This window comes from Astatotilapia calliptera, chromosome 15, assembly GCF_964374335.1.
Source record: "Astatotilapia calliptera chromosome 15, fAstCal68.1, whole genome shotgun sequence".
Classification (NCBI taxonomy): domain Eukaryota; kingdom Metazoa; phylum Chordata; class Actinopteri; order Cichliformes; family Cichlidae; genus Astatotilapia; species Astatotilapia calliptera.
In genome coordinates, this window is record NC_137436.1 from 37,035,951 (window position 1) to 37,063,176 (window position 27,226).

Below are 27,226 nucleotides of genomic sequence, written 5' to 3' on the forward strand. Positions count from 1 at the left end.
GGAGAGAGAGGGAGGAGTGGATGCAATGAACAGGAAGCATCCGGAATGAATTCCCAGAGATGTCCATGCATGGCTGGGCTGAAGTGGCCTGGATCTGGGAGGTGGAGACTGGGTGGGGGGTTGAGAGTCCAGCTGGACAGAAAGAGAGAGACAGAAAGAAGACAGCGAGATAGAGAGAGGGGCCCTGGGCGCTGACAGGTGTAGCCCTGCACTCCAGCTGAGGCCTCACAGCTGACCTGGATCTCTGGATAGTTCTCTCTGTCTATGTCTCTCTTTTGCTCTCTCTCTCTTCCTCCCCCTGTCAAAACACATGCTAGTCCTCAGAGGGTTACACACATGACAAGGCATTTTATGTTTCACCATGTTCGCTGTTCTTCATTTAGTATGGCGGGTCTTCCAACCAGACTGCAAAACATAACTTTATTAAATACTAGAAACATCTACGTTCATCTTGCATCTTATAGTTGATAACTACTTCAGACTCTGATTCTTAACAGTACAGATTACTCTCTCACAGATCAGACACGTCAACAATCATGAACAGTAATGAGTGGTTAGATAAATATGTCACATTCATCGGGGCAGCTGGAAGGAAAGCAGCAACGGCGAACAACAGAAATCTATGGGATGACACGAAATGCCTTTGGTTGGACTTACACCAGAGACGTTGTAATTAAATGACATCAAAGAATTGCTAAAAGCAATCAACGTGCCGGCAGTTCAGTGTTCATCAGCCATATTTCACTAATGATGAAATGATTAAAAAAAAAGAAGAGCAATGTTTAATAAATATCAAGGAGACATCTCTCTGCTTGTTTTTTCTCTTTGGCTTTGTAAAGAGGTCCTATGTACTCAAATAGTTTTATAAAATAATATCAAAAATGTCCATTAAAAGCAGCAGTTTTAATTTGCACTACCTAATCATTCCTTCTGAAAATCATTGAGGTAATTATTATATTAGCTTAAAATGATAGGCACAGTACATTTAACATATCATTTAGGTGGTTTAAACAAATATACATACTGCACGAGACTATTCCATGGGCCTCATCTTGATGCATAATATTACCTTAATAAATTCAAGCAGGTTTAACTTTTGATACATTTTACACTATCCTATCATCCCCTTTATTTTGTTTAAACAATTAGTGTTTCTATCATGATCCAGACCTTTTTGTCATGCGCTGTTATTTGAAACATCAACACGATTAAAAGCAGCCCCAAATTAATTGAATTTGCCCGACTGCCTCGTTACGTGAGGCGACTGTTAACGCGATGAGTAAATGAGCATTCTGATATGACAAGTTAAAATGATAAGGTCAGTGCGGCTGAACAAAGAGGAACCATTTCTGTCATTTTACAAAAGACTAGATTACACTCATGTTAAATAAACAACGAATTAGAACAGGGGCAGACTGATTTGCAGTTAGCAGCAAAGCAATTAATCTTACATTGTAAATGTGGGCACAGAATGGGGAAAAAAAATACAATGAGCACTATTGTAAGAGCGGCATTGCTTCATGTCATTGTCATTACAGCACTCGCTCTAATGAAATGTACTGTACTTATTATGAGCTTTGTCTTCCTCTGCCTACCAGCGGATTCTTATTTAGTTTGTCTTAAAATTTCATATCCCAAAATGAAGTAGAGCAATCTGTAAAGTGGATAATTTCATTTGTTTCTTGTGCAGGTTTTTGTGAGAATATCAACACTTAAGTGAGGAAGAGTGGCTTGCAAGCATATTGTCACTCATTTTCAGACACTTAAGAAACACGTGTTTGCTTTAATGTTGAGTCAGCTCGACATTAAAATTCTTATTTCCATGCATTTTTGCAGAACGGCAATTGATTTGGTTTTTTTTATACATATTGTTTAAAACAAATGCATTCCTCTGGAGGATGCATATCTTTACATACTTCTGTGAACAACTGGCATGAAACTGCAAAACTTTTAATATTTCATGGATGGGCATTTTTGTCTCAGTCGTGATATTTGACTATTTTTTAAAAAAAATGTAAGTGTGTGCATCCATGCATGCACCTAACCTACCCACAAACACACGCACATGCAACCCCTCAACCCCATCTCATCAGCAACCATTCATGTAACCACACACACACACGTGCATGTACACTCATGTGGATATTATCAGCGGTGCTCAGCTGAGGCTCCAGGCCTGTCCGGTTCCCATGGCGTAGCAGTGACCAGGGGAGGAAGAGCTTATCTCTTCCCCAGGCCCCTCCCTCGGCCCCACGCCTTGGCTCTGAGAGCTGGGAGGCAGATGCCATGCAGGACCCCAGTGTGGCACGCTTCTGTGGCCAAAGCATATAGCGTTTAATGCTTAAGGGATGGGCTTTTGAACCAGACAGTCTATCTCATCTGTGTGTTTGTGTGGAAATGTGCGAGCTTGTGCAGGCCACACAGCAGATGGAGGTAAAGGCTTTGAGTATGACCATCTCCCACTGGCCCACCTGGACCCGTTTAGAGCATTTGGTACGCACACACACGCACACACTTTCACGCAGTCTGAAATCAGCTACTTTCTGTATAATAAATGGGACCAAATGAAATCAAGGTGCTGTGTTATCTCTGAAATATTACTTCCTCTAAATTTATAAGGACGTGATTATTGAGATGTCAAATTATGTGACGAGTACAGTAAAGACGATGACTGCAGACATCGAGCGATGCTCTATGAAGGGAACGACGGCACATTTTTGCACTGTTTCTGGAGCCGATTTCACTCAACACCCATTCTCTCACGAGCAGCTGAATGAATAAATCACCTCCTCACATTTGTGGCGTGCTCTCATTGTCACACTGCACCATCACCGCCAATTATGCTGAACTATTTCCTCACTAAACCAGAGAGTATTTACAGGTCTACAAAGAGGAGAACAGGTGTGTTGGAATGCGCAGCTGAAAAACTCCAAATGAGTTTTAAAGAGATGAGGTTAACAGCTTTGAAAAGCTCCTTTCGTCTCACTGAATTATGCTAAGTGTTCACAAAACATTGGTCTAAATATAGGGCCAGAACATGCCGCAGATTAGCTCGCACAGTGATGGGTCTATAAGACGGCGGCACGGAGCTGTCTTCCCTCTTTGACTGGCACAGCTTTGAACCCCACAGCGAAAATTCATTCCACAGTGGGTATATATCTGCAAATGTGTGTCTCTGTATTAGCCTGACAGTGTATCTTGAACCAAGGCTTTTATTTTCCCCCCTGTATTCAGAAGGAATCTTACATTGGGCTGAAACTGTATTCACGTATGACACAGAGTGGACTAAGGTAGAATAAATATGATGCTTCTGTAGATTATTTTAGAGCGCGAGCACCCTCCTTTTGGCCGTTTGAAGGTATTAAAGGAAAAATTCATTTTGGCTCTCCTGGCTAACTATATCGCACGAGCTCAAAAGTGCTGAAAACATTCAACGGTTTGACACGCTCAAGTCCTGTTTCAGCAAAGACACCCGTGCTTTAATATTGGGAGTCTTGCCTTTGATGTGTGATCACACATGCGCATGCCTACCACTCACACACTCACGCAGGCACAATACATTTGCTGAGATAAAGTGACTGCAGTGTATGACCCATTTTGCAGAGGCAGGGCTTTGCTTTTATAATGATGGAGAGTGTGTGTGTGTGTGAACACTTGAGTGTATGAATGCATAACCACTATCTTACAGCAGGATGACGCTGCACAACAGGCTTTTAAATCTTGAAAAGGAAGTGCTAGGCTGGTTTCTTGTGAAAATGCTCCTGTCACACGTCCGATCATAATGCCGTTAGCCATACTTACTACTCTTCCCGCCGGGGGTTTCGGGCAAGCCAGTAGCTTCTGAAAGTACTCACAAATATCAAGAAAAGAGGAAGCATTATTTTCAGGCAAAAAAAATAAAAAATCTTGTGCATGGGGTGCGTTGTGCAATACACTTCATGTTCCCTAAGTGTGGCAACAAGCCTTGAAATCCCTAAGCATGCTTCTCAAGCAGTTAATAATCATTGTTTCATGGTGCTGGAGGAGCAAGCCGGAGATAATGCTCTGTATAGAGATAGCGCACTGCCTTATTTCTGCCGCCTCCTGTTAACACAAGAGACAAATGGAATGGGTGCATCGCCTTGGAGCCATCCAAATGAGGGTGTCTGCTGTGGAGTGAAGTGAAGTGAAGTGAAGGTGGAAGAGGAAGAAAAAAAAAGGGGGGGGGGGGCGGTGGCAGGCGAAGGGGGGCACAAGTGCCACAAAAATCAGGGAGCGGCTGCTCGACCCTCGCGGCGCATCACGGTTGCAGTCAAGTGAATGTGAAAACAAGAGAAAGCTTTGCGGAATATCGATTTAATGCCGCAGCCTGAGCAGGGGGAAGATGCGTGCTCCAGATTACACGCGCTCTATTTCCCACCCATACAGAATCTCCAGTTCCTTCTGTCTCCACAGAACCAGAGAGGGAGGCTGAGAGGATGCTCTTTTATGTCCCGTTGCCCTCCTTGAAGTCCAGCTGTGTAGAAAATCAATGTAGAAATGAAGAACGGGGCAGAACAACATAAATATGTAAAACATATCACACCGCCTTTGTGTCCATACACGTAGGAGAAAGTAATAGAGGACCTTTGTGCTCTTATAGCATTTTTTGCATCAATTAGCTCCAGGTGTCTTAAATAATAGTTTACTTTTTAGGAAAGTGAGAGTGAAGATTCATTTTGGGGTTTCTGCGGTGTTGAACATCAATGTGGGGCCTTGCTGAACTCTATTTGATCCTATTCTTTTTTCACTTTTTATTATTTGCGTCAGAACATTTGTGGCATTTCAGCCGGAACAGTATTGACTTTGTTAAGTAATGATGAATGAAATTCCTCGTGAATGTGCAGCACTTTGTTATGCAGGAAATTATCCACAAATTTATGCAACTAATTCAGATTACAGGGATACAAATTTGATTCTGTATTGCGCTGCTGTTCTTGCATCTGGTGGGGGTTATATGGATATCACATCAAAATGTGATAAAATCATGAGAAATAAGTGATGTGATATCTGGAAACATCCAGATCCAGTGAAAACAGCTCCCTGTTGGTGACTTTGGCAGTCATGTTGCTTTCTTACCTGTCGTCACTATGAAGACAACTTCGTGTTACATTTTCGCCCTCGGTTAATGTGCTAGTTGACGACCACTCAAAAAAAAAGAAAAAAAGAAAAGAAAGAAAGCTGACGTGTAGGCTCGCCACACATTTTCATACATTCCACTTTTATATAACGACGAAACAGAATGTGTGCGTTTCCCCTCCCTTCTATGACAAAAATCTTAAGAACAATTTGTTACTTATGCGCCCCCCCACCCTCTCTGTCTTCCAACCCCTCCCGCTGAAAATTATGAACACTGAGCCGCACTCACATTCTTGCGCACGGCCAAGCGAGGAGGCGCCTCCGCTCTCGTCCTGGGCCAATGGCGCACGCACTCCCCTTATCATACTTATCCCTGGCTGGCCAATGGGCGCCTCGAACACAGGCTCACATGACGCCTTTCTGTGCGCTCCCTGTCCTCAGCGCTCAATCCCAGCGAGTGCAGGCATCACTGAAGACCTGACACCGGCGGAATCGGACGTTCGCCGTCCTCGGCGGGACGCACCAGGTGTTGTGTTATGCAAACTTCACTGCCATCCGATGACGCTGTCACATCCCGTCGACGAGAATGACCCCTGGCTTTGTCTGAGGAGCACACTTGGCCGTCTCCAAAACGCAGAGTCACAGGGGCAAGACAATAACGCCCAGAAGTTATAGAAATGAATTGTAAGTATCGACAAAATTTTACTTCCCGTCTTCTATTCGCTTTAAAAAAAAATACGATGATAACAATCCTGAAACTATTTTATTTTCTGTTTGTAGCCGACTTTGCTTTTTCTTGATTAAATTTTTGTTGTTTTTAGGATTTGCGATTGCATGTGCCACTTTTGCGCCGTTTTCTTTCTGTCCCTTTCTTTTGGTTTCCAAGCAGAATTAAATACATATTTTTTAAACCACTTCATAGTCTTATTTGACTTTACCTGATGCTCGGATGGTGTTTGACTTCGCTTATATTTCTCCTCTTTTGACGTTCTTTGCGCAGTCTGTGAATTTGCTCATTGTGAATGTGGGGCTGTCTCAGTGCAGGGCCATAGCATGAAATATAGATAAATAGCACAGGGTAAACCCGCTGACCCCGGGCAGGCAGGCAGACAGACTGTGCAACCGGTCCGCACGACTCAATGAGGACAATCGGGGGTGAGAGAGGGGAGGGAGAGCAGCAGAAGAAATAAATGGAGTACTTGAAGCGCACTGAAACAGCGCTGCACTTCACTTCAGCCCGCGGGGCAGGATAAGGGTGGATCTTCAGTAACGTGTTTTGTCTGTTCAAATGTGATTAAACAAAGAAAAATTATTTTAAAAAGTACTTAAAAAAAGGTAAATAATTATTGAAGAGGCTTTTTCTACTTAAATTCCAGCAAATTGAATTTCACATTCTGAGGTCACATCACTCATTGAACCCTTTTATTGATTGGAAATTAGGGGTGCTGGGGTCAGGTGGGGTGCAAAATTTATGTACAGGCAGGAGTCAAAGCAAAAAAAAAAAAAAACCCAAAAAGGTGCCTTCAGATTGTTTTTTGTGCTTTACGCCAAGGCAGGGGAAGGGAGGGAGAGAGTAGGGGACCGGGGCCATTTGATGTTTTCAAAAGGTTTCAGATGGCTTTAATTAGGACCTATAAAAATCTGTCTGCCCCGTTCTCTAAGGTAGCGCTGTGGAGTACCAGAAGGGAGGGGAACTGGCAGAGGAAGAAAAAAAAAGAAAGAAAGAAAGAAAAGCAAACCGACACAGAAAGTCGCTTCAGCAAAGGATCGTCTAATCAAATTTTTATAACCCTCCTCTTCTCTTCTCCCTGCTTCCCTCCCTTGCCTCCCGCCCTCCCTTCCTTGATGCTGGTGGTATGTAGGCAGCCCTCTTTGTCTGGCTGCTGTGTTATCCCCCCCCTCCATCCCCTACCCTCCACCAACCTCAAACTAACTATTGCCTACAGTTGGTCCGACCCCAGACACCTGAAGGCTAGACATAATGATCAAGAGAAGTTCCAGTCTGTCTGGAGCACAGCCAGCGGTGTTTAGGTTTTCTTCTTTTTCTCCTCCTCCTTTTTTTTCTTCTTCTGCTGGTGCTTCTTTTGCTTGCTCCTCATCCACAATCAGCTCACGCTATGTTTGAGAGTTTGCGTTGGTGTCTGTGTGTGTGTGTGGCTGGAGTTATGTTGGTTTTTTGCTGCTGTCACTGTGTAGCATATATGGATATTGGATTGACTGTGGGTGACTAACGGAGTTGCAGTCTCCGCGCTAAGGAGACATCAAAGACTTTTTCTGTGTTCTATTATATGTGTGTGTGTGTGTGTGTGTGTGTGTGTGTCTTTAGCTATGCACCTATGTATATAAGGAGCAAGATTTCGGCTATGTTGATTGGTGAACATCCGGAAGTTTAAGTTCAAATAAGTTATATCACCTGGCTCTTTTAAAATTCATTACATCGATTGTGCTCGATCGCTGTTTTTCTGTACCACCCAGAGGAATTCTGATGCAAAGCAAGATTTATTATTAATGAACAGGAACTGGGTCCTTTGATGTTAAAACAACAAACATAACATATAATTTCTGCATGATTATTCTATTTTTACCATCTCAAGGGCTTCAGACGAGGCTGCGAGACGTTGTTCATGGTTTCAGTTCTGTTGACTCGGTTGTCTAGTCACCGAGGTTATGACGAGGTAGCATCTGAAGTCTAGCAACATGAAATGCACAACTCCAATTAGAAGTTGGTGGAAGATATTTCAATATCTCTATATCTTTGACACAGTCATTTATGGAAGTGTCTTCCTTTTGCACGTCTTTGTTTTGTCGATGTGCGGTGGTTAGGGATTATATGGCGCGGCTTATAACTGGATAATGAGCTAGCTCGCTTTATGGAAAATGGCTGGTTGAAGTCTTTGTTGGGCATCAGTGGAGATTGTGGTTGAATGCGGCACTTTTGAGTTGTTTTTCCCATTTTTGATGAAGTTGTTTGTGAGAACATTATCCCTTTTAGAAGCTGGACTGGCTCTAAGAGCAATGTAATCTCCCCAAATGTGACATTTTGAGGAGCAAGTGCCTGTAAAATGTACACACAGTTTTCAGCTGAAATCCTGCTACTTGTCTGTGTGTGTGTTTTCTGAAAGCCGACTGTGTATTGTGGAATCAAGAAGATTGAGGTTGCCTCTTCTTTCGCCACCAGCCTTTTTGAAGAGGGAAGTAATAAAAAGCTCAATGGGTGCAACAGGCTGTTCTTCCCGCCCTCGTTTTGAAGCTGTCTACCTGGAGATGAATAGGAGGCCCTTTGTAATGAAAGGGGAGAAGAGAACATTTTATTGAAGGCTCTGGATGCAGGAGGATGCACTATAGCTTGTAGATGGCGCATTTGTGTCAGGTTACACAGTTGTACTGCCCACCAAACAATGATTTATTGACATATGAATAATTATTATTTAAGATTCTTCACGGGGGTACAATTTCCTCGACATATCAACATGATGATCACGACTGATGGAAATCTATTAAGCCCCAAGTAGGTGAAAGGAGTATTATGTAAACATTATCAAATGATTTAGTTAAATCCTGCTTGAGCACCTTACCTGACAATGACGCCGGAGAACCACAAAGCCACAGAGTTTTCGGTAACCACCTTTATGTGTGAAGGAGTGAAGTCACAGTCAAAAATGGCGGAGTCATTCAATTACCGGCGTCCCCTTTCCTGGGAAAAGTCCCGAGTTGTGAAGAGGTTAATTGTTTTCGAATCTCCATCTGAGGGGAGAAAATGGGTGAACGGGAGGGATAATTGAGCTGCTGGTAGTTGAGTGGGTTATGGATTACTGTGCTTTTCTACAGCAGAAAAAGGGAGGCGACCAGGAGGGGAAGGGGGGAGAAAGAAAAGGGAAGGAAGCGGTGTGAAAGGCCCGTGTTATGCGATGCAGCCGCAGGGGTCGTCTGGCCCTTCTTGGGAAGAGGAGAACTTCAATCCTGTTTAACCCGTGAGGTGACCCTTGGCCCCTCGCATACTCCCGCCTGCACCAGGTGCAAGCCCTCACTGCTGGCAGCTCATGCACACACTGCAAACTAATTTTTCACACACTCTGCAAGCACTGGGGGAGAAGCCATATGAAAATGTGGATCCCTTTTCACCTTTCCACCCCCCCAAGCTTCTTTTTCTTCATGCCATTCTATTGTCAGGGGTTAAAGTTACAACCAGGATGGGAGGGGGGTAGCTAGAGCCCATCTTTCTTTCTCCTCTTGTAAAATGTGTTATAACTAAGAAAACGGGAGCCAAGATGATTCGACGTGATGTAATAATAATCACAAGAGTGTTAATCAGAGGGATGTCATGTATAATTACTGCAGTGTTTGATAACACCGCAGCAACCACCTCGGGCCATTAGCGAAAGTTTCCTGTTATTATTAATGGGCGTTAATAAAATACAAGAAAACCAGCATGGAGCAAGCCCTTTGCATGGCCCACTGGTTACAACACTGTAAGGTTAACGAACCAATTTACATACTTCCAGCTACCGTCTGGGTGAAGTGACAAGGCAGACGCTCCCTACTCTGTGCTGTTGCGTTATGATGTTCAATATGGAGGAATGTGTCAAGTCTGAGTCTGTTTCTTGATTGTGAAGTGAAAATCAGTGCTGTAGAATCTGAGGTGGCTGCTTTTGTTGTACGTGTTTAATTTTATTTGAACCCATTTACACATAGCTGAGCAAATGTTGTCAATTGTACCCCCAATCTCTTCCCTTTTGGAGGGGAAAAAACAAAACGGTGTGAGTGGTGTCTTCTTGGCTTCAGGCAATGAGAGTCTTGACAGGGACGAGCCGCAAAAATCACTAAAGATGATGCTGGAGACTGGGAGGAAAAGAGGATTAGTATCTGTCCACCGTTCTACTATTTTCATCTGGGCGATCACATTACAAATAGAGCCTTCTCCAAGCACAGGAACAAAATGAGGTCTGTTGGTGATCAATAAAGCAGTGTGAAAGCAGAGGGATGTTATTAAAAAAAAAAGAAATCAAAGGCTCTGGCTGGCATGGCCATCATCTCGACCAGTCTGCTGGAATCAGATAAGGGAATGGGGCCTTGCAGGATGGGATGTTTGGCCCCTGGGCAGCTTGAGATGACGAATATCCCTGCCACCGGCACCCATTGCAGACTGATTCCATCTGCAAATGGGCAAAATCAAAATGTTTTAGGATCTTTCTGGCGTCTCTAAGATATTGTAATTGTGAAAGAAAGGCCGTAGGTAAAGATGAGTAAATAGGGACCCAGTGTTTAATCCCAGTGCTGGATGTTCGGGAGAAACTACGCAGTTATTGCTGTAACTCCGCTATTGTCCTCCATTGGATGATGGCTTTTTACCTCATGCTTCACTTACATGATTTAAAGAATATATAATCACGGCTGTTTTCCGATGACAGTGTGTCAGAGCTGGTGCGAGTGTTCGTCTCAGATTAGCTCTTTGTGCCACGAGGAGAGAGGATAGGCAGGGTGTGGGGTGGCGGAGCGGGGCACAATACCTCCACAATCCCAGTTGAAAGAAATCATTTGCACAATTTTATGAAAGCGGTATTTGTCCGGTTGGATGGTTCTATCAAAGCCCAACAGCCACGGTGGAACGTGATTTTTTAAAAAAAATGACATGGTGAGCTACAAAGCCGGCAACATGTCGGGTTACAGTCATTTCTCAGCTGAACGCTCTCCAGGTAAATGCAGATAATGCGCTCTCGAGTTTCTCTTTCTCTTTCTTTAAGAAGTCTCATTTCTACAGATGGCTCTGAGCTGACACCGTAGCTGCCAGAGCTTCTGTTCTCAGAGCTAAGCTTGCACAAAATTTATGTAGTGAAGATGAAAAGACATCATGGCTACACACTCTACGCCTGTAAATTAATCCCTGGAAAAACTAACTTGGAAAAGCAATGAGTTTCTTGTTCTTACAGTATTATCAAAGCCCTTTCCCCCCCTGTACTCACGCCACAGATGCTCTTTATCTAAAACACTTCACAGTCTCACTTTTAAGACTTTTCAGTTTGAATAAGATGGTAGTAAACTTTCATGAGAAAGGTAAGTGTGCAGCAGATGTAACTAGATGAAGCGTGTCATTTCTTTGGAATTTGTTGTTCACTTGCAGTCATAAAAGATGACTGGCTTCTGCCCCTGTTTGTCTTCAGTTTCAGAACCCCCCTCCCCATCCCCAACCCACCTCCCTGCAGCATTTCCTGGTGACTCACTTCTCTTCGAGCCATTTATGCTTACAAACTTTGTGAGGATGAACCACGCAATTCTTGCGTTTTATTGTCCACGAGGGACCATTGGGCATAATGAAGTTCTGTTTCCCAGCTTGAGTTTGGGAGGCTCATGATTACAAATGCTCCTCTCATTGTCTCCCATCATCTCCTCCCTAATTGAAGACAATATAACGAGACAATGGGGTCTCGCTCATCACTCTGCGTCAATGGCATGCTCTATGGAACGTGCCAGTCTGTTAAAAGCGCGGTAGTGGAGGTGGGCGGCACACATGTGGATGGATACTTGAATGCGCATGAGCTTGTTTAATTTGGACCAAGAAGAAGATGGACAATTAAACTACAGCTCCCAGTGGGGCTGTTCATTTTGGTCAGCTTCCCCACGTCATGGCTGCCTGCCCTTGTAAACGCTCCTGGATGTGTCTGGGTTCATGCCTTGGGAGGGGGGAGTTGGGTTTGTGGGCGGGAAGGTCTGTCTCTGGAGGGTTGTCTCAGACGATTAGGACAGCCAAGTGAAGAGAGTCCCTGAGAGCCTGGCCCCCTTCACCTCCCTAATATACTCTGAATAAGTTTGTCTATACCGTGCGTTTGTTGTGGTGATGGAGGCGGGTGGGGGTCGTGTCTGGCCATGGTTTAGTAGTGTTTGTCATCTGCCCCCTTGAGGCCTCTATCGGCTTCTTTGTCTGAGTGTCAGACGTGCAATGTCAAACGCACAATGTGCCTGTGCGTATTGGGTTAGGACGTGACACTGGAATTCATCTTCTTTTTTTCAGTGTTGACAAAAGTCAACTTACTATTTCTCCCATTAGTTGTTTTTTTTTTCTTAATATACAATTTTATGCTTACTTTATGGACAAAAATCCACAATTCACCCAAATACTGATATAAAACCACTTCATAACAGCTGCTGCGTCAGATTTTTTCCCCCCTCCGTTCTTTACTTACATAACGCATTTTTAATGTATTTCTGTAAATGACTTGCAAGACATAGATATAAAGGGACTACGAGGATATTCTCAGAATATTATCAGTTAGAAGCATATTGTTATGAGTAAACAGTTGGCTTTGTTATGAGTCACTGAAGATAAAAAGGGAAAAAAATTGCTATGTTAAAGTGGTGCACGGTTCGGAAAAAACTCTTTACGGCTTTTTTTTGCCCCTACTAATTTGAACAATAAGGTGTTATGCTTTTTTTCCCTTTTCCCCACCACTCTTAATCTTGATTTTATGTGTGGTTTCTTGAAAAGCCAACTGAGAGATGAAGGAGAGCTGATGCAAGCCTAGTTGACGCTGTTGTTTCGGTAACTTTTAGAATTTGCGGTATTCGAAAAAGATAAATTGAAAAGTCTCGATTCATAAAAAAGCAATCTGTGTTATGCCTAAAAGCATTAGCAGAATTTCCTTTGAATCGAGGCTTAACACTCGCTTCATAGCTGTTCATACAAACAGTCCTATTGTTTGGTGGCTACACACATAATCTGGAGACCAGTTTAGTGGTCTCAAAGGTGTCTCTATGGTTTCACACAGTGCATCTCTGTATGAAATTTGGAAGAAAGATTCATTCATCTCAGCACAATGACTAACATAGAGGGCACTGAGTCCCAGCCAAATATCACAAGTTACATTGAAAACAAACAAAATGGCCTTGCTGTATACTGAGGAGACAAAACGTCCCAATGACTGATAACAGCTCTGCAGGATTTGGGCGCTGTGGGAGAAATGGCCTCTGTGGCTTTGCATTCAAGCCATTTGGCCATTTGGAGCACCAGGAAATGACACGCATTCCTCATTCCCAGTACCAAAATAAACTCAAATCTAGCTTCCTGCTATTTGTACACAATTACTTTTTCAAATTTCATTGATAATGACTTTGTTAGAAAATGTGAAATTGATGCAAAACACTGGTCTTGTGATTAAGAGTTATTATTTCCAGACAGCTTTCTACCATAACATAATGTTCTGCAATATATATAGTTGTATGGTTCAGTAGTAAACTGATATGAATGGTTGTACAAATCTACTGTATCTTAATAGAGTGACAGAAGATGCTCAACATTGAACAAAAGCAATCATGCTGACTGTGGGAAACGTTTTGGTTTTCTAACGTAAAGCCTGCAACTCGGTCTGACTCAACACGGGACCCTGCAATGACTAATCACATGACAACTTAACGTTGCTTCAAATGTGCACGTTGTAAGAGTGTACCTTCCTGCTCTGCAGATGAGTAAATGCATCAGGAGTTTTGATGACACCCAGCAAGCTGTTCTTGATCACTTTAGCCAATGCAAGCTTTACACAAGTGGCAGTTTTAGGCATCTCTTCCGTTTGTGTGCATTTGACAGAAAAAAAAGCTTAAAAATCTGCCTAACCTGATTTTGGAAGTTTGAACATTTTACACTTTATTTGACTGTGCCTTAAGGTGTATTAAACCCATTTTGCATAAAGATTTTTTTATATCTATAACAGGGTGTAAATAAACACAACAGTGGCAATTAAGGTGTGTGTTTCTGAGCAGTTATGTGTTTGTGTGTAACTGTTATCTAGGGCTCAAACTGACCAATAGGGAGATTTTCTTTGGCACTCCTCCTGTATCCCCCTGAAGATGAGGGAGAAGAGTTGTGATACCAAAAAGCTGCTATTTATTCTGTGTAATCTGACATACATGTTAGACCTCCAAAATCAGATATCCCTCCAGGCTCTTGAAGTGATGAGAAAATAATGCAATTTATTAGAATAATGCTTACACAAAAACAAATGTAATAACTCCTTTGTTTATTTCCTTCCCTCTAACTTTTTTTCCCATTGGAGGTAGAAGAAGGCAAATCCAGTGTTGATGATCTCTATGTGGGCAGGAAGCCTTGAAGGTTTGCATCATGTCTGCCACGTTCTACCCGAGGGCATTCCAGCTTTCTTACACGCTGAAATTTGCACACACACAAACGCACGACGCTTGCGCACGCAAGCTACCGTTTTCCCTCACAGCGCAGCAGGAGTCTGTCTTCATCTGTCCTATTGATTAATGAAGCAGGCGCAGCGGGTGTCGGAGAGAGGCAGGAGCCTAGATCAAGGCTGTGAGCTGCATCACTGGCATAGTCACGCCACACAAGTGCACGCGCACAGGCGCTCGTATGCACACATTAGCGCGCACTTTCGCTGTCTCTGTCATGTTCTCTCTGTGTCTGTCACAGCAGACACCGTAGACACAGGCGGCCGTGACACACATGCATACTGAGAGACATGACACACTTGTCATTATAGCTCACAGATACGCCACACACAAATTCGCTCACACACACTCGCTCAATGAATTAACGTGGCTTGGCTGTGCCGGTCGCCTAAGCTGGAAAGGCGTTTTCTATAAACATAATGTTTGTAGATTAGTTGGGGTTAATGATCCACAGCCTGTGTGTGTGTGTGCGCACATGTGGGTTTTTGGCTAAGTGTAAAAGGTACTGCTCTACTGTGCTGTCTCCCTCACTTCCAAATGAGACATCCCCCAGGCACCATTACAAGAGCAGTATTTATGCTATTAGGAAACTGGGTTTGCAGCTCCAGCAGTGGTACCAGAATGAAACGGCTAAAATTATGTCTCAACTAACCTCACTGGGCAGGGCCACTATTTTCTTTGCATAAATGAGAAATTGCGCATTGTGTACTTAGAGGCTATTTTTAAAAATGCCCTGTTGGAATATCATGCGCATTATTTCTTAGCCGCATAAATGCAAAAGCCAAGGAACAGAGCCGTTTTTCTTCTTACCCGCAAGCATTGGTTCATTCAGAGTAGAAATAAAGATCACAACTTCTCTTTTCTATTTTTACTTTGTGTTTTAAAATTAGCCTCACTGTTCAAACCAGAAATAGACCTTTTGTAAAGGCTTTCTGTAAATTGGGATTGGTGGATTCACTGAGGGTGTGGTCCCTTCCAGCCAACCTTCCTTTTTTCTCACAAATGGTCTCTTCTGCAATGCCAAATGGACAGATAAATAAGAGCAAATGACTGTCAGGCCCCTACAAATTTTTTTATTTACGTCCCCCCCCCCCCCCCCCCCCCTTCCCAAACCTGCGCTTATCCGCCTTCGCTCCCTCCCCTTTCTCTTCCCTGGCGTTCCTGTTGAGGCATGCCTCCATCCCGGCCAACCAGCATCATTCAGGTCAGGGTGAGGGGGCAAAAAGAGACGAGGGGAGGAGGACAAACAAAGGAGCACTGTTACTGCCATACTAGAGAGCCGACACCAGACTGGAGGGGTGTGGTTGGAGGGGTACAGACGGAGAGAGAGAGTGTGACTGAGGAGGTTTATCATTAAGAAAAGAGATTAAAATGAATGGGAGGGGAGCAGGGGTGTCTGCTCTGTTCACAGTAATAAAGAGGACAAGCAGTGCCAGTCTTTTTTTTTCTACACACACATTTGGCACAATCTTAGCTGTGTGTGTTTGTGTGTGAGTGAGTGAGAGAGAGTGTGATAGGGGAGGGATGGGGGTGCATTGTTTTCTGGCTATTGTACAATATTTGCTTAACCCTCATGTTTTATCTGTGCAGCTGCATGCTACAAATGAGATGCAGAAAAGAGTGTGTGCATGTGCACAATAGTGGCTGTCACAGCTGTTAGCAATTTCATCACACACATGCACGCAAACAGATTTTTTTTTTTTACAATGCTTGTATAAGTAGTACAGCTTAAAAAAATCTAAATGTAACAATTGCAGGTCAAACAAGTCAAGCCGAGGAGAGGAAAGATGAAATAGACAAAGTTAGACAAACCGTTAGTGGCTAAAACGATCGTCATTGTCATCATCATTGCATGGCTCTTCTCTTCCACTGGTTGCCAGTCAGTGTTTCCTGACCCCAACTTGAACCTCATTTCCATTTGCACTGATCTTTCTGCTGAGTTCAGTATATCTCTTTTCTTCTGGGTTTTTCTTTTGTTCGGTTACTCAACACTTTGGAATTCCACATCACAAAACATATCTCGACTTCAAACACTTGCAGTTTTTAGGTCGTGAACTGAACCGATTTCTAATCACTTATCTTGTTCTTTAAATTCGCTGTATGCCATGAGTAAGAAAATGGTTACAGATAACTCAATTACACGCGAAAGCTGGTACTCCATAAGGCCCGTCTGCTTTGTGGAGAGTTTTATTTATTTATGGGTTTTGGGATTTTTTTTGAGTAGGCTCCATTCCAGTGAAACAGTTTCTTAACTGTTCGTATGCACTTTGTTTTTCTTCTTTTGCTCCGTCAGGTCGGGAAAAGAGCTGGAACGAGAAGAGGGGTGCTCACAGCGTTAGCCATCGATGCAGAGTGAAGGAGCGGGTAGAGGAGCAAAAAAGACAAGTGAAAGAGGTAAGGGAGCTCAGTTTACTCTGGAGGGGGGTTATATATTGTCTTGTCTTTGTATCTGTTACCTTTTCATTCAGTTGCCTGAGTCAGCTGTGCACCTGGGGTGAGTTTGATGTTTGCATGTTTTTGTGAGTTGTTTGAATGTGTCTGTTGTATGTATGTATGTGCGTGCATGTGTCCCTGGTGTCAGACCCCAGCCACCATTTGAAGAACACATCATCCTGTCTGAGTCATCAACTGCCTCCCGATCTTCATTCCCGTCTTTATCTTTTTTTCCTCTAATGATCGTTGCTCTCTGCTGATGAGAAACCCACCAGCACATCTGTGTATACTGATATTTATTTTAGGAATGAATCTCTCAGAAAAGTAGAAACTTCCTGAAAATGTTGTTTGTACCTATTAATAGTAAAAAAAAAAGTATTTTCTTAAAATTCTACAACTATTTAAAAATCAATGTCTATTTGTATGAAGGAACCATTTCGATCCGCACTGAAGAAAGGTTTCGTGGAATTACAAAGCCTCTTGCGCCGCATTTCCATTTCACGCCGTGCAGATTTGACTCTTTCTCTTCAGCGACCATTAGACTAAACAGTCCTCTTTTCAGGGATGCCACCTTCGCCGTCTTAACTGCGTTTCAGCTGTTCCCGAAGTGAGCAGCCTCTCGGAGAGTAATCTTCTCACCCTCTCTGTGTGAGGCTGAAGGCAGCACTAAATCATTTTCCACCATGCAGTCATGGACAGAATGGCTGCCACCATGCACAGATAGGGGGATGGTTAGAGAGGAGAGGCGCCGAGAGGAAAAAGAAAATGTTGTTTTTCTCAGTTCTTGCCATCCTCTCTTCTGATGAGACTCTCTCTTCTCTTCTACATCAGTCTTCCACCCAGACTTTACAATAGCAATGTGTGAATTGTCTTCCAGTATTTATGTATCTAGTCCATTTTTTTCTTATTATTTTTAGAAAGGGAAGATCCATATTACTTGAGATGTATATGAGGATTTTTACCCGCCACTATTGGTACTATTACATTTACTGTCCTTGATTTCATTTATCTTTTCGGTAATTGGTTGAATTGGAGGGAACTGAACCTGGAAATCTTCTGGAATTGGGGGTTAATGTGTGTGCCCTTCCAATAAAAAACTGTTTCTTCACTCATCATATTGCCTTGTCCAGCAAAGGGATCACCATTTTAACATTACCTATCAAAAAGGTTCCTTACAAAAGGCAAAAAATTCAATTCAGAATGCTTCACTTCATTTCACGTCAGCCTGATCCACCTTCTCTCTGATCTCTCTCTCTTAGTTGCTCTTACCTATTTCTCCTAACTCCTTTTGGTTCTTTCCTTGTTGAATTGTGTCACTTGTGTAGCTCTTCCATTCGAGCTCGCACTGCTGCTCTGACCTGATCTATTTTCTACAACCACCACCATTTTAAAGGACAGGATATGATGATGAGGATAATTTTGAAAGCTATTAGTTCGAATAGTTAAGGGGGGTAGAGCGTTGGTTTAAATAAATGGGAAGCTTTCCTCCAAGCGGTCGTCGGAATTCCAACAGTAATCAGTTGTAATTATTGCGCTTCCTTACTTTTTACATGTCTGTCCAAATCACTCCAGCTGGACCAGAACAAAGTGCTTTAAAATGGAAGTGGTTTTGAAGCTGTTTCAAGAAGGAACATTATTCTTCTGATGGATGTGCTACGCATTAACCATCTGGGATTTTGAGGGAAACGCCATTGTTTTAGGTTACTGGTCAAATGATGCAAGGAAGAAAGAGAGGAAAAAGGTGAAGGATGTTTTAAGCAAATATCCAGACATGCCACTACCCCCCCCCTCTTTCTTTTTTTCTTTCCTACCAAGTGTGTCTGCCCTCTGCTTCTGTGGAATAGGACCTTTCAGGAGCAGCCGAGTCTATCTAAGCTGGCTTTAAAAGCCGCAGGACAAGCACCAGCATGGTTCTCTGTCAGTGTCCATTTGTGTATAAGGAGGTGGGCTGCCACAGTGTGTCACAAGGTTTCATATTTCAAATATATGAACGAGAGAATGACGGCCAAATGAGTCACTCCGTCATGTCATATTGATTCAACGCAGGACTCTGGGACAGAGCGAGTAATTGTCAGTTTCACACTCACGCAAAATAATCAACACATGATGGACAATAGTTTGCAGCGGTGCGGGGAGGTGAGGGGCTTGGACACACTGCGTCGGAGGCGACCATGAAAGCCTAACAGACAAGTGTCGAAAATGGGACCATTTTTATCCACACAAAGAACTCCTCAAAACAACTTGCTCTTTTTTTAAAACCATAGACACCCCGTCACCAATAAAACGTAATATGAGGAGAATTCTGAGGATTCGAATGAGAGCCTTTATTGAGTTTTAATGGAGAATGCTGTTTCAAAATGGATGGATGGATGAAAGATTGATTGGGGGGTGATGATCAGGCAGAAATGGATAAAAATTAAAACAAAAGAGGGTGAGAAGATGGAACAAGAAACAAGACAGGAAGAGGTTGCTGGAGAAATGTCAAAGCAAGCATGGAGAGTCCAAAAGTAGACAAGAAGTAAAGAACTGGGGGGGGTGTCCGGGGGCAATGCGGCAGTGCCTCTAATGTCTTTATAAGGTCATAAAATACTCCACTTCCTGGCCTCTCTAATTGTGAAGAATGGGATGGAGGTGGAGGGGAAGTCTCAACTCTACCTGCCTACTAAATGAGTCCCCTAAATCTGCTCTTGGCCTTGGGAGCTTTCTATAGGATCGCTATGCCAGCAACATGGATGCAGAGGGGGATGATTTCTGAGAAAGTCTATGTTCTGATAGTCTTTATTGCTCTTCTCTTTAAGATTAAGATAGAGAAAGACAATGTAGAGAAATGCAAAGGAAGAAAGAGTGAGTAAAGTACTGCAGCCTGTTTTAATGATCTTTGGAGATGCGTTGGAAGGAGGGTTCAAAGAAAAATCCAAACAACTGAGAGTAAGAATGTAATGTACTTACATACAGTTTTTCAGAGAGAGAGAAAAAGAAAAAACCTTGTGAAGTAAGAGTGAGAAAGAACATAGAGGTGGAGAGGCAGAAGATTTTATTAACTCTGCAGGGATAGACTGTAATGGCTATACTCCCCAAAGTAGCTGTAATGCTGAACTCTTAAAAATGTGAGAAGTTGCTCTTACCATCGCTGGAAACGAAAACATTTTCATTTCATAAACTGTTTGTCTAAGGGACCCTGCCCCAACCTCTAACCCACAAATGAGCACAGTAATGAACAGAACCTTCACTGCAGAAGAAAAGTTAGTTATTTTACAGTCTAGTGAAAGGTACAAACTAAACTTATCCCCAGATAAGCTCAGTTGTTCTTGAAATTGGGAGCCATTAATATCACTGTTTGTTTTGAAGTGAGATGGCATACATTTGAAAATAGCACCAGCTTTGGAGCATGAATAAGGAAAAGATATATATATATATATTATATATAGCTTTTTTTTTGGTAAAAGATATACAGCTTTTACCAAAATAAAAGCTGTAGAACAATGTACATTTAGATATGTAATATTTAGGGAAGCCAGATGTTGACATATGTGATGTAAATTAGGGTTGAAAGACAAAAGCTGTATTCACAGATTGAAATAAAAACAGAATCTTACACAGTCACAAGCTATGTATGTTTTTTTAGTGTAATTTGTATATCACTAACAGCCTGCTATCATGTGTCACTGCTGTGTTACCCACTGCCATTGAAAAGAATTTAAACTCTGCTATATAACAATCCTTCACCATCACCACACATTTGAATCTTGTGGCTTTCCCTTTTCCGTTAATGCAGCCTATATACTTGATATTTGAAATGAATGGTAATTTCAGGCATTGTGAATTTGTTTTTCAAAATGTAAAATTCCAGTCTTAATCTCTGTCTTTTGTGAGTGACTTAGGAGTTTCTAAGCCGTGCGCCAAACTTTTTGCTTATTATCACGTGGGTATGGATCGGGGAGGGGGGTTGTATTGTGACTAAACTTGCTACACTACAGGAGCTGTATAACAGTTGCCTTTTTTGTTACTGGGGTTTTATCAGTGGGTGAGAGAATAAAATGGAGTCAAAGGCAACCCCCTAAGCTTTTCATAATGCGTTCCGAGAGGAGACAAAGGCCCGTATTCACTGCTGGGTGTCGATAAGACCTATCATTAGGCTGCCATTGGAGGTATTACTGGCACACACAAACACACTTGCACACATATACGGAGTGCAGCAGGGCGCTTACTTCTGCACCCTTTCTCTCTTCTTTTTTCCCCCTTTTTTTTCCCCTAAAAACACACACATAAATATTCCTATGCGTGCCAGAAGTTAAAGAGGCAGCCGGGCTCACGGTGAACCGAATAAAGGCAGACGAGTGGACCCCTGCTGCTTCCCCATCGCAGCTGAATTCACTCACATGGAGGGGACATCCACTCGGCTAGACGTTGCGCAGCTGTAATTTTGTACGTCTAGTAGCAAATGCTAAAAAATATTTTTTTTAAATGTATATATTTTGTAATAAATCTATCTAAGCTTTATATGCTCTAAAAAGAAATATATGCCATTACATTTATAAAAATTGGAGAAAACCAAATTAAATAACAATAATGTGTTATTTTTATTTATAAAGCTTGTTTAAAAAATGACTTACAAAGGGCCAAACCACCTTTAGTCCTCTGATGCAATATTTATTTTTCAAAAAGCACGATCAAAATAACTTGCAGCTTTTTTCACTGATTATTAATGCTCTTCTGCTCTATGTGCAGCCCCCCCCCCCTCCAAAAAAAACCCAAAAAACCAAAACAAACAAAACAAACAAAAAAATAAAAAAAACAACCCACTTGTGTTTGCGCTAAAGCAGAAACACATTGGTCGTGTTTCGAGGTGTATTTTTGTGACAAACTCCTACCAAATGCTTAAATGCTTAAAAGCAGTTGAACAACCAGTGGAAACTGCCTGATGATCAAACTCCTTGTTTACAGTAGTGATGCCGTTGCTCCAGAATGAATCTGTTATTCACTTACTAATGATAAAATGCTACACGTAAGTACATTTACTTAACTAGACAGGTGTAAAATTAGGTGCTGAGGAGGAGTTGGGCTTCCCATTACTGTTTTCCCGTATGTGCGTGTTTGTGTGTCTGAGTCTGAGAAGGAAGATGGCACTGCTGTCTAGTTCCGAAGTAGATGATGGACTGTAGCTCGTATTCCCATTCCCTCTCATTAGCTCGGCCCCTGAGAATATATGAGGTTACTTACCTTCCCTTGCTCTCAGTTCGTGGCCAAACGCCAAGCGTCGGATCAGGGTCATTAGCCTCGCTATTTGGAACAAATGGCCTTCGATAGTATCTCAGCTATAATACAACAGGAGCAGATTAACCCCTTGATCCTTGAAGGATAGCATGTTGAACACATTAGGACGAAAGCAGCGATCAAGGCGGTGATGATGTTTATTTTTACTATCATTATTTGTCTGTTTCTGGCCTCTTTATTCATGTGTTCTTTGGTTGTTTTGAGGGGATTTTTTTTCTTATCTCTCTCTCTCTTTTTTTTTTTGGTTGTTGTTGTTTTTTGCAGCAGATTTTGACAGTTGGAATCTCATTGCATTTCAGCTAAACATCACAGCTGTTTGCCTGAAAACAAAAACCACAGAGAGAGAAGTGGGCAGACGATCAAAGCCCAAGGAGGATTTGTCTGGCAGATAGAGGCTGGGGCTCTGCCTGCGTGGACTCTCTCAGCACAAGGTTGCCCCCTCATATCGCCAGCTTGAAAATTAGAGCTCACGAAAGGGAGCAATGCAGTCACAACAACCTCCTCCCTATTGCAGTTGCCTTCTTAATACATTGCGCGTGTGCGTGCGTTTTCTTGTCTTTTCTCCTTTATAGCCAGGTGCCTGACACTACACAGTTTTTTAGTGCAGTATCACACCACTCGTAGTACTGTAAATAATTCACCTGACTGATTTTGAAACCCTTCGGATTTGTTATGAAAAGAGCCCTCTACGGGAAATTTGGGATTATTTCCAAATCCGTAGGTACAAAAGGAGATAATCCATGACTCGTTTGTGTTTTGAGCCGCCAAGGGAAAAAAATGCAGCATGCTATATGTTTATTTCTGTCTAAGGTCACCAAAACCATCTTTCCATAAGGTTCCTTATGAGGTTTGTGGCCTATCGGGGGGGGGGGGGGGGGGGGGTGTCTTCTGATGTCTGTTTTGAGCAGAAAGACACACCCAGAGGATGGATATAATTAAGACTAGTGCCTTTTTGTGAGTAAGGAGGGTGTTTGGATAACTGCTCTGGGTGGTCTAGCACTACATGTCTCTACCAGTTTTATTACAAACAGACACAATGCGGTAAGAACACACATGCATTCTAAGAAAGCGGACAAAGATTAGCATGTACTGTGCAACGTAAACATACACGTGAAAACAGCCATGTCGCTGGTTTCCTGCTTCCCTGGGACATTGTTTGAGCATGGCACAGCAAATTTAAAAGAAAAAAAAGATGAATTGATCAAAGCAGCGGGCAGACATATGTGACGTTCAGGGATGTGCACTTAAATTTACACTGTTGCTTTACAAAGATCATCACATAGCTAACTTTAGCTTCGCCCCAACCATCACTTTGGCAGTGAATAGAAGCCAGATGAGCCAGAAGGGGATCATTTATGTACATAAGGTACACACAAAAACCATAAATGCTACTCTGGAGTAGATTGAAATATTTTATTTTCTTAGTGCAATTATGGAGCTTAATGAACCTAAGACAAAACCTAATTAAACTGTGGGATTTTTCAGTAAAGAGCCCTGGTAATTGTTTGCATTTATATAATGCTTTTCTGGTCTTAGTGATCGCTCAAAGCACCACTTTGTACCAATAGCACATTGGGTACGATGACACTTTGATAAACACATACACAGATACACCCACATTTTTGGTATTTCAACTCAAGGGAGCCCAATAAAGGCTAAATTTTAATTTAAGACTTGTGACTGAAATGTACAGTTCGCTGCTTTGTCAACTATCCGATAAATCACTGTGGAGTTTAAAAACTGTCATGCTAGCTAACCGCTTGATGACAAACTATATTAAGGAGGAAAATCAAAATATAAAGAAGTGCTCTCAACCATATAAAAGTTAAACGTCTAATTAACTCTTTTAGAAACAAACTCTAATTTATTCAAGGCTTTCTTGTACTTGGTGGAAAACAAAATGCAATGCCAGTCAATCCCACAACAAGGGCTTTTCTACCAGTCACTTCTGATTAATAGCGTCTTCTTGTTAACACATAAACACCGCGTCTACCATCAGACCCTCAAACGTCTGTTAATTTGCAGCTTTTTCCCCCCTTTGTGTGAATTGGCTCATTTAGTCAGCAGGGAGAATGCTGATCTTGTAGCATTGGGTTTGAAAACACATGGGTGGTCCTGCTTTCTTTCTGGGTTTTTTTTCTCTTCCCCAAATGTACTGAGCATAAATTTGTGACTCCATATAGGGACTTTAATGATGAGAGTACTCTCCAGGGTCTCGTGAGTCTGCTTACTGGAGCAATAAGAGGGAGATGGCAGTAAGAGAGGTGGAAAAAAATACAGTGAAAGAGAAATGGAGAGGTGGGAGCGAAGCAACGCACCCTTAAAAACCGTCCAGACAGAAATAGTAAATTGCATATTCTCAAAGATGCAGGAACTGCAAACGGGTAGGAGGGATTTCTCCTTCATTTGTAGTGAGCAGCTTTCCTCTGCTGCACTGTTTCACTGTATTTAACATCAAAGCAAACTATGAACAATTGAGGCAATTTTTCATTCGGCCAAGGTCAATCATTGTTCTTTCTCTGGGAATGTAGATCTGGCTGCGAAATTCAGAGGAACCACATTTCACTGGCAAGTCTATTTTAGCAAGCCACCTTTTAACTAAACCGCTGAGTGTGTGTGTGTGTGTGTGTGTGTGTGTGTGTGTGTGTGTGTGTGTGTGTGTGTGTGTGTGTGTGTGTGTGTGTGTGTGTGTGGTTTAGATTGTACATGTAATTATAAAGAATCTTCAGGTCCATTTATTAAAGCTGCATTGTGATTTTTTTTAAACCATAGTTTTAATTAGAGCTGTGTCTAGACTGCTTTTAATAAAACCTGTGACTTATGTATGTAATATGAAAGGAAAAGCAGATACTGCATACAGTAAAATGCCACACTTGAAATTGACCTTAAATTCTGCTCGCAAATTTATACAACCCTAATCCTGGATCAGATTCAAGAACCAAAACTCCACTTGCCATGTTTACATAAACAAAAAGTGGAACTGGTTGACATATATATAGTAAATGCTTAAACACTGAATATTTAGACACAGAGATATATTTAGACCTCAGCTCTTGTACTTGCTAGATCTAACCACGACCACATGAACTTTCTTGCCAGGAACCAAACGGTTCTTGAACCAAAGAATATAAAGCTAAAAAGGACTCTGAGAGACTGGTTAAATCTATGAACAGCAGGCAGCTTAAAGAAGTCATTAATACAGCTAAAGTAGCTTAAAAAAGGCATTTATGAATATGTCTTCCATGGGAACTTTGATGTGTTTTTTGACCACAAATGAACAGGCAGCTTTGAGAATACACAGAGTGACTCATTATTTGTCTCAATGGGAGTCCAAATGGCACTTGAATCAAAGAAAACATCAGGGGATGCAGAGAGGGAGGAAAAAAACGGAAAAACACAAAACATGACTCACTAATGAAGAAACTGAGTAGATGCAATTTTGAAAAACTACAAATAATGTAATTTATGCTAACTATGTTTAATTTCTTGGTATTGTCAGATGATATTACCCAGTGCCCACATATGCCATTATTAGCGTAGTCATAGTTTCATATTCTTTGGATGACTTCTTCTCGTTAATTCGGCTTTTTGATTTGCCAAAAGTACAGAAAGTAAGTTCTGTAAAATGTAGGACTGGAGTTGAATTATCAGGACCAACATCTAACTACACACACACACACACACACTGTACACTTGAAACAATGTTAACACAACAAAACACATTTTTAATTTTTTTTTCTTTTATTCAAAATTCCCTGATATTGTTTAAAGCGAGCAAACCAGAAGAAGAAAAAAGGGAAAAAAAAGTATAAAAACATATTAAGCTTAATATAAAAATATTAAATTATTTATAGGTTTGGCTGAATTTTACAGAGTCAAAGTCCTTTTTTCCCCCACCTTTCCATCTGGTCAACCTAAGATTTTCTACTCAAAAATTCTTTTTGATAATTCATTCTGCCTCCGTGCACATCCCTCTCAGCCCTGGTGTGTAGAAATGTCAGACACCAAGATTTATAAGGCGTTACATTCCCTGCCGTCATAATGCTGAAATTCTTTCATGTTGTGGGCATCACATAATCACTGATATATCATCTTTAGTAAAACACATGTAGAGGCTACCCCGGCACATGATCACAAGCAGGTTTCTTTTTTTTTTCTTTGACAGACTCCAAAGTGACTTCAAAAAGGCTCGTTCCTCATATCCGTGATATCAGGATTCTTGTACTTCAGGCAACAACATACTGTCTTTCTTTCTTTCTTTCTTTCTTTCTTTCTTTCTTTCTTTTTAAACACTTACTTTCAACTCATTTATTTTCTTTCTTCAAGATGAATCATGTATTAATCTACACACATGCTGGCTCTGTGTCATTGTTCCTTAAGACCACCCAGAGTGTTTATATGAATCGGCTCATGAGTGGGCTCTTTTTTTTGTACATAAAAAATTGTGTTGGTTCTTTTTTTATTTTTTAGACGGGGTTTGGTGACGTGCTGACGTATTACACCTAATAGTGTTGACACATCTGTCTGCGATGTTGAATCATTTACGACATATTTCACCACCACAAAAATATTTTTGGAAATGGAGGCATATATAAACTAGTCAGTGTGAAAGCGCCGCAGTGGATAATAATGCGGGAAATAAAACCCCGAAACACTGTGTCGATTGCAAGAGTGTGTGTGTACGTGAGTGTCTTCCTTTTTGAATGTACGTGCATCTGTTTCTTTGTGATTCATTCACAGAGATTACGCATCCGTGTGTGTGTGTGTGTGAACTCCTGTGAGTGTGTGTGTGTGACATTTTAATGACAAGCTTTACCAAACAACACCTGAATTTATCCTATGCTTTCTTCTCTGTTTGTTTTCTGTCCAGGTCCAGACTTGAAGGAGGCACGCAAGCACAGAGACACACACATAATGGCACCTAGAGGCTGTCTGCGGTCTACCACCACCCTACCACACACACACACACACACACACACACACACATGCATGCCAGTTACGCTAAAAATCTGAACACTGAAGGAGGATCATTATGGCCTCCTTCAGGAAGCAAACAATGTTTTCTAGTTTTCTTCTCCAAGGAGAGAAACATTGACAAGTTATATTCGAGAAAGCTACAAAATTCAGTCATTTAAAGAGCTTTGTAGTTTCCAGTACCAGCACTGTTAAAAGCTGTTTTTTGGTTTGATTTAATGCGAGATGTAAAAAAACAAAACAAAAAAGCTTAAATGTCAAATTTAAA

General features: G+C 41.8%; 1 long non-coding RNA gene across 1 annotated transcript; it reads left to right on the forward strand.

The window, feature by feature from the left end:
• The first annotated feature begins 5,530 nt into the window (after positions 1 to 5,530).
• On the forward strand, positions 5,531 to 27,226 carry LOC113037597 (uncharacterized). The gene is made up of 3 exons (XR_003274638.2): positions 5,531 to 5,781; positions 16,571 to 16,671; positions 26,855 to 27,226. It is a non-coding gene; the product is annotated as an uncharacterized LOC113037597 (long non-coding RNA).